Source organism: Lithobates pipiens, unplaced genomic scaffold (assembly GCF_037356315.1).
Source record: "Lithobates pipiens isolate NorthernLeopardFrog02 unplaced genomic scaffold, aLitPip1_a1.2 Scaffold_19, whole genome shotgun sequence".
Taxonomy (NCBI): Eukaryota; Metazoa; Chordata; class Amphibia; order Anura; family Ranidae; genus Lithobates; species Lithobates pipiens.
The window spans coordinates 596,753,347-596,761,983 of record NW_027507764.1 but is presented as its reverse complement, the minus strand read 5'-3'; the positions used below and the strand labels follow the sequence as shown (position 1 = coordinate 596,761,983).

Genomic DNA, 8,637 nt, shown 5'->3' with positions numbered 1-8,637 from the left:
GAGCGATAGCGATTTGTGGGGAGATCCGTCATCAAATACTGAAAAGTAATGACAGTGACAATTCTGCAACTTTTTGATTTGCTTACATTATTGAATAATTTTTATTATTGTTATATTATTATTTGGTATAATTATTTATAGTTATTTATTATATTCTAATTTATGATTTCATTTTTCAAACTTTATCATACCCGGGATGTCTGCTAGACTCTGGTTTGGACAGATTTAAGAGAGTTATTCCTAAGAATTACAGAACTACAATATAAAACGCCAAATTTTCATGCAAAATAATTGTACCGCTTTTAGCACCTAAAATCCGAAATAATCGTCCCGCCGGGGAGGTTAATAAAATAAGGCTGCTACGGCCTATGTTTACTCCAAAATGTTGGTATAGTTTCATTAATATGGTGGAAAGGGAAAGTTGGAGTATAAGGGGTTGTTGCATCTGTCATACAATGGTCATGTCTTGTCTGACTTCTCATTCGGTCTCTCATCTGCCCGGCCCTAGGTGACTTTACCAAAGCGCAGGCGGACGAAACATGTTAGTTGCGGCAACCTAGAGCTTGTGGTCCACCACCCCACACGAGCATCCTCTTCCCTTCACATCCGGCAGCAGCACTGACGTCATCAAGCGCGCCCCATTTCCTGTGGCTACGTTTGGCTCCCCTGGCTTCATCTTCCATAGCAGGATATCCTATTCCACTACCTGCGGCCCAGTCCCCACCACTAGCCCCAGCACTTCACAGCCCCCAGCCCCCCCCCATAATCGTGGTTTCCATCCCGGACACAAATGGAGCCTCTTCTCCAGCTTGGAGGCAGGGAGCTGCTTCTTTTTTTCCATCAGGCTCTCCTCACACTCAATGTGGTCTAGGTCGACCAATCCCCACATCCTATGAGCAAGCCCCCTCAATGAGGTGAACCCCTCCCTACCTGGATGTCCGCGTGGTACCATTTTTGCTTTCAATATTTTAACATTTAACAAATTGAATTGCTACATGCATTTATGCTTTCATGACTGATCGCTGCATCCTTCTCAATATTCTTCAGGGGTTTACAGACTTTGGTTATTTGCCGTTTGTGCAATAAACGAGCTTTTATCTAGCTATTAGTCTACATGAACTTTCTGACTGTTCCCATAGAGCGCTGCCTTTTGTGCTTTCTGCCCTGCCTGCCCCTGCCTTGCTTCCACTTGAGCTTCCTCTACTGTGGGCCACCAGTCTTCCTGCTCCTGTTATCAGCTGTCTGCTGCCCACCAGCCCCGGGCCTGCTGTTCCTGCTGACCTCTGCGATTCCAGATATCCGGCCCACTCTGGTGACGCACCTGCTACACATCACTACTTCCAGCAGAAGACTACACAGGCACCCATACCTCACCGCACTCTCGTGGCCATTGTCGAAAAACATCAATGGCCCCCAAGCCGGGGCTGTACGAGGGGCCTCCCTCTGAACGTCAGGCTCCGCAGCAAGGTACATGATTGATTAGCTCTACATATAATAGTCCAGATACCAGGGAATTATGTGCTATTCTGCGCAACATTCCTTCTCCTTACCATTCCTTCTTCTTACCATGGTATTGTTAGTAAGGGAAGGGACACCCATACCTCCACATGGGCCAATCCCCCCACACACCATTCTTACCATTGTATTGTTAGTAAGGGAAGGGACACCCATACCTCCACATGGGCCCAACCCCCCTACACACCATTCTTACCATTGTATTGTTAGTAAGGGAAGGGACACCCATACCTCCACATGGGCCCAGCCCCCCCCACACACCATTCTTACCATTGTATTGTTAGTAAGGGAAGGGACACCCATACCTCCACATGGGCCAATCCCCCCACACACCATTCTTACCATTGTGTTGTTAGTAAGGGAAGGGACACCCATACCTCCACATGGGCCCAACCCCCTATACACCATTCTTACCATTGTATTGTTAGTAAGGGAAGGGACACCCATACCCCCACATGGGCCCAACCCCCCTACACACCATTCTTACCATTGTGTTGTTAGTAAGGGAAGAGACACCCATACCTCCACATGGGCCCAACCCACCTACACACCATTCTTACCATTGTGTTGTTAGTAAGGGAAGGGACACCCATACCTCCACATGGGCCCAACCCCCCTACACACCGTTCTTACCATTGTATTGTTAGTAAGGGAAGGGACACCCATACCTCCACATGGGCCCAACCCCCCTACACACCATTCTTATCGTTGTATTGTTAGTAAGGGAAGGGACACCCATACCTCCACATGGGCCCAACCCCCCTACACACCATTCTTACCATTGTATTGTTAGTAAGGGAAGGGACACCCATACCTCCACATGGGCCCATCCCCCCTACACACCATTCTTACCATTGTATTGTTAGTAAGGGAAGGGACACCCATACCTCCACATGGGCCCAACCCCCCTACACACCATTCTTACCATTGTGTTGTTAGTAAGAGAAGGGACACCCATACCTCCACATGGGCCCAACCCCCCTACACACCATTCTTACCATTGTATTGTTAGTAAGGGAAGGGACACCCATACCTCCACATGGGCCCAACCCCCTACACACCATTCTTACCATGGTATCGTTAGTAAGGGAAGAGACACCCATACCGTCACATGGGCCCAACCCCCCTACACACCATTCTTACCATTGTATTGTTAGTAAGGAAAGGGACACCCATACCTCCACATGGGCCCATCCCCCCTACACACCATTCTTACCATTGTATTGTTAGTAAGGGAAGGGACACCCATACCTCCACATGGGCCCATCCCCCCTACACACCATTCTTACCATGGTATTGTTAGTAAGGGAAGGGACACCCATACCGTCACATGGGCCCAACCCCCCTACACACCATTCTTACCATTGTATTGTTAGTAAGGGAAGGGACACCCATACCTCCACATGGGCCCATCCCCCCTACACACCATTCTTACCATTGTATTGTTAGTAAGGGAAGGGACACCCATACCTCCACGTGGGCCCAACCCCCTATACACCATTCTTACCATTGTATTGTTAGTAAGGGAAGGGACACCCATACCTCCACATGGGCCCAACCCCCTATACACCATTCTTACCATTGTATTGTTAGTAAGGGAAGGGACACCCATACCTCCACATGGGCCCAACCCCCCTACACACCATTCTTACCATTGTATTGTTAGTAAGGGAAGGGACACCCATACCTCCACATGGGCCCATCCCCCCTACACACCATTCTTACCATTGTATTGTTAGTAAGGGAAGGGACACCCATACCTCCACATGGGCCCATCCCCCCTACACACCATTCTTACCATTGTATTGTTAGTAAGGGAAGGGACACCCATACCTCCACATGGGCCCAACCCCCCTACACACCATTCTTACCATTGTATTGTTAGTAAGGGAAGGGACACCCATACCTCCACATGGGCCCATCCCCCCTACACACCATTCTTACCATTGTATTGTTAGTAAGGGAAGGAACACCCATACCTCCACATGGGCCCAACCCCCCTACACACCATTCTTACCATTGTATTGTTAGTAAGGGAAGGGACACCCATACCTCCACATGGGCCCATCCCCCCTACACACCATTCTTACCATTGTATTGTTAGTAAGGGAAGGGACACTCATACCTCCACATGGGCCCAACCCCCCTACACACCATTCTTACCATTGTATTGTTAGTAAGGGAAGGGACACCCATACCTCCACATGGGCCCATCCCCCCTACACACCATTCTTACCATTGTATTGTTAGTAAGGGAAGGGACACTCATACCTCCACATGGGCCCAACCCCCCTACACACCATTCTTACCATTGTATTGTTAGTAAGGGAAGGGACACCCATACCTCCACATGGGCCCATCCCCCCTACACACCATTCTTACCATTGTATTGTTAGTAAGGGAAGGGACACTCATACCTCCACATGGGCCCAACCCCCTACACACCATTCTTACCATTGTATTGTTAGTAAGGGAAGGGACACTCATACCTCCACATGGGCCCAACCCCCCTACACACCATTCTTACCATTGTATTGTTAGTAAGGGAAGGGACACCCATACCTCCACATGGGCCCAACCCCCCTACACACCATTCTTACCATTGTATTGTTAGTAAGGGAAGGGACACCCATACTAACTGGATTTTATATAAGTTCTATTATATCCGCTGCAGTCATTTCTGAAGGACATATGGATAGGAAAGAAATCTATTCCTTGCCCGAGAATCTTCGATTTTATGGACACAAAGGAAGTAAAAGTCATCTTGGATTTCTGTGCTGAGATGAAAGTTCTGTAAAATAGAAGAGATTCAGTTTCCTTCCAATAAAAGAGTAATCCCTGAGAAGCCATAAAACACGGGAAGAAGGCTTTCCCTCATATAATTGGAGCGTCGCGGCGCATATAAAATCAAAGCCGTCTTCACACTGCACAATAAAAACACAAAGATAATCCGGCAAATCCAAACTTTCATCTGATTTTACAGAGTTGAGTGTCCTGAGAAAAGTGTTTGAAGTGAAACTTCTGTAAAGCAATAATTCTCCGAAATGAGTTTATTCCTCAGAATGACTAAGGCCAACAATTAGCTAGGGGCCATTTTCCAACGTTGGCTCTGCTTCTCAGAGGTGGTGGGCAACGATCGACACACCCGAAAACCTCCCAGTCCAACATCTTATAAATTCAGGTGTCTCACCTTGTTATCTTCTAAAGGATTGCAGAGGCTCGAAGGTCCAACAAGAGCTTGCAAGTATAATGAGTGGATCTCTTTTTTTTTTAAATTATTCGTCACTTTAAAGGGTTTTTAGTGGTTTAGATACGTTTCATTTGTATAAGTCCCCTGCAAGGGTCCCTAAATGTGGTTTTTCTTTCTGATGTTTGTTATGTGCCAGGCATTGGGGTAGGGGTAGGGGTAGGGATAGAGGAAGGGATAGGGGTAGGAGTAGAGGTAGGAATAGGGGTAGGAATAGGGGTAAGGATAGGGGTAGTGGTAGGGGAAGGGGTAGGGAAAGGGGTAGGAATATAGGTAGAGATAGGGGTAGGGGTAGAGGTAGGGGAAGGGGTAGGGATAGAGGTACGAATAGAGGTAGAGATAGGGGTAGGACTAGGGATAGGGGTAGGGGTAGAGGTAGGGGAAGGGGTAGGGATAGAGGAAGGGGTAGGGAAAGGGGGTAGGAGTAGATGTAGGAATAGGGGTAGGGGCTAGGGGTAGGGGAAGAGGTAGAAATAGGGATAGGGGTAGGGGTAGGGGTAGAGATAGGGATAGGGGTAGGGGTAGGGGTAGAGATAGGGATAGGGGTAGGGGTCGGGGTAGGGGAAGGGGTAGGGATAGGGATAGGGGAAAGGGTAGGGATAGATGTAGGGTTCAGTAGGGATTCCAAGTGGTCTTTACACAAACATGATTTTGAAGATAGTACGAACCTTTAACACGGCAATATCTTACAGGAAGAAAACAATTATCCCTTCACTTGGAAGGTCGGTCCGTCCAATGTGGACCTTGCCATTTTTTATAGATGTTGGAGAGCAAATATTCCGATGTCTTCATAAATTAGTTTTAGCTTTCTGGACTTTTCATGTTTACTTTTACTCATTTACCTAATATATGGTAAAATGTCTGGGTAATGAAGGGGCACCATTCTTCTGCTAGATTTATTAATATTTCTTCTAGCTAGAATGAAATATGATGACAGATAGCAGAAGAAATGAGATGCCAAGGTGTGACGGAATATGACCGGACACCATGGTGGTGAAACTCAACCCACTGATTCCACTTGTAAGTGAAAGATCAACTTTATGTGGAGTCATCCTTTTCTGCCCATCATAAACCACTTTCATTGTGTATACATTTTGGTCTCATTATGAAGAGTTTCTTTCCATACCACCACCCTGTCGTGTCCCTGTTATGTCCCTGCCATGTCCCTGCCTCATTCCTGCCGTGTCCTTGCTGTGTCCCTGCCTTGTTCCTGCCGTGTCCCTGCCATGTTCCTGCCTTGTCCCTGCCGTGTCCCTGCCTCATTCCTGCCGTGTCCCTGCCATGTTCCTGCCTTGTCCCTGCCGTGTCCCTGCCTCATTCCTGCCGTGTCCCTGCCGTGTTCCTGCCTTGTCCCTGCCGTGTCCCTGCCTCATTCTTGCCGTGTCCCTGCTGTGTCCCTGCCGTGTTCCTGCTGTGTCCCTTCCTTGTTCCTGCCTTGTCCCTGCCGTGCCCCTGCTGTGTCCCTACCTCGTTCCTGCCATGTCCCTGCCTCGTTCCTGCCTTGTCCCTGCCGTGTCCCTGCCTCATTCTTGCCGTGTCCCTGCTGTGTCCCTGCCGTGTTCCTGCTGTGTCCCTTCCTTGTTCCTGCCTTGTCCCTGCCATGTCCCTGCTGTGTCCCTACCTCGTTCCTGCCATGTCCCTGCCTCGTTCCTGCCGTATCCCTGCCTCGTTCCTGCCGTGTCCCTGCCTCGTTCCTGCCGTGTCCCTGCCTCGTCCCTGCCGTGTCCCTGCCGTGTTCCTGCCGTGTCCCTGCCTCATTCCTGCCTCGTCCCTGCTGTGTCCCTGCCTCATTCCTGCCATGTCCCTAGTGTGTCCCTGCCTCGTTCCTGCCATGTCCCTGCTGTGTCCCTGCCTCTTTCCTGCCATGTGCCCGCCGTATCGAGCCCCATTTCTAATTATACTTCCAGGTTCTTTGTTAATTCATTGATATAGGGAACCCCTTAGTTGCCTGACATTGAGGGAACAGAGGGGCCGTTCAGAATACAACTGACATTTCAACTCTTTCAGAGATCAGAGTTATTCCATTACCGGTCAGTTTTGCAGGATTGTTGTATATTATCTGCACCCGCAATGCCTCAGACACTGATTAGGGTTAGGATTCGTGTCCATAACCCAACCCAACCCAACCCAACCCAACCCTACCCAACCCAACCCAACCCAACCCAACCCAACCCAACCCTACCCTACCCAACCCTACCCTACCCAACCCTACCCAACCCAACCCTACCCTACCCAACCCAACCCTACCCAACCCAACCCTACCCAACCCAACCCTACTGGTTACATTCCAACACTGATACTACATTGCACAAGATGAAGTCCTTCAACAACTCATAGATACAACCTTCAAACATGATCTCAAAAGCACAGCGAAAACAATATATAGCAACTATAGTAGGACTAAATATTAGTGGCAGCAGCTACAACGTCATATCCCTCAGGAAGTAGAAACCTGGGCAGGTAAGATACATTGAGAATTATATTATAGAGTACAAAGTAACATGCTATGTACAAACATCAACCATTGTTCCTCATATATGTATCATGACGCCCCCGAATATCACCTTCATTCCCGGTATGCAATTAAAGAGTTTACCAAGTAGGAAAGGAAACTATAGATGGCTTGTGTCTTTTTTCAACCATGTAACTATGTCACTACACTATATCGTCAAAAGTATTGGGACACTCGCCTTTACATGCACATGAACTTTAATGGCATCCCAGTCTTAGCCCCCGTACACACAGTCGGACATTCCGACAACAAACTCCGTCTGATTTTTTTTTCTGACGGATTTTGTCCAAAACTTGTGTTGCATACACACGGTCGGACAAAGTTGTTGTAAAATCCAATCGTTCGGAACGTGATGACCTTCGTTCGCTACGACGGGACTACGTTGCGGCTAGTAGCCAATAGCTTTGGTCTCGTAATTTGATCTGAGCATGCGCGGCACTTTCTCCGATCGGAAATTCTCTACAAACGATCGGAAAATGTCAGATTGGATTTTGTTGGCAGAAAATTTGAGGTCCTGCTCTCAAATTTTTTCCCTTCGGAAAATCCGGCGGAAAAAGTCCGATAGAGCCCACACATGATCGGATTTTCCGACAAAATAATCCGATCGTACCTATTCTGTCAGGAATAGCTGACTGTGTGTACGGGGGCTTAGTCCGTAGGGTTCAATATTGGGAAGGCCTGACTGCGAGCCAGGCCTTCTCATCCAAGATCAGTGGCTGACCTCACAAATGCTCTTCTGGAAGAATGGTCAAACCTTCCCATAGACACCCTCCTAACCCTTGTGGACGGCCTTCCCAGAAGAGGTGAAGCTGTTATAGCTGCAAAGGGCCAACTCAATATTAAACCCTCCGGACTAAGACTGGGGGGAGGTCATTAAAGGTCATGTGTGTGTAAAGGCAGGCGTCCCAATAGTTTTGAAAATATTGTGTATGTAGCTATGAAAATATGGAGCAGTGATATAAGAAGAATATTTTTGTTTTTTTTAAATCCTATTTGATTGTATTCTGTCTGAGTTGTGATTATTTAACCAATTTAATGGATTCCAGTCCCGACCGATCCAGACCTGACCGAGGGATGTGCATATCACCGAGGCGACTGATTCCTCCAACGAGCGACCCTTCTACATCCTTCCCAATAGTTCACATTCCACTTTGGAGTCGATTGGCCATAAAATTCACAAAACACACAAAGTAATATATATAATACATTCTATATAAACATCACACCAAATACAAATCAGTCTAAACCGGCCTGGTCTGGTGGTCTTTGTATCGGCACATCCCATGAAGGCCCCGCGCCGCGCATTACACAAGACCAGAGACGGCCAGTCACTTCCTTCCAGATACAACCCCCCTACACACCA

General features: G+C 47.9%; 1 protein-coding gene across 1 annotated transcript in view; it reads left to right on the top strand.

Annotated features, from left to right (window-relative positions):
* The first annotated feature begins 4,641 nt into the window (after positions 1 to 4,641).
* Positions 4,642 to 8,637, top strand: part of LOC143997842 (tyrosinase-like) — a 39,443-nt gene continuing 35,447 nt past the window's right edge. The window contains exon 1 of the mRNA XM_077493667.1: positions 4,642 to 4,759. The gene's annotated coding sequence lies outside the window, so the exon portion shown is untranslated. The remainder of the gene's footprint in view (positions 4,760 to 8,637) is intronic.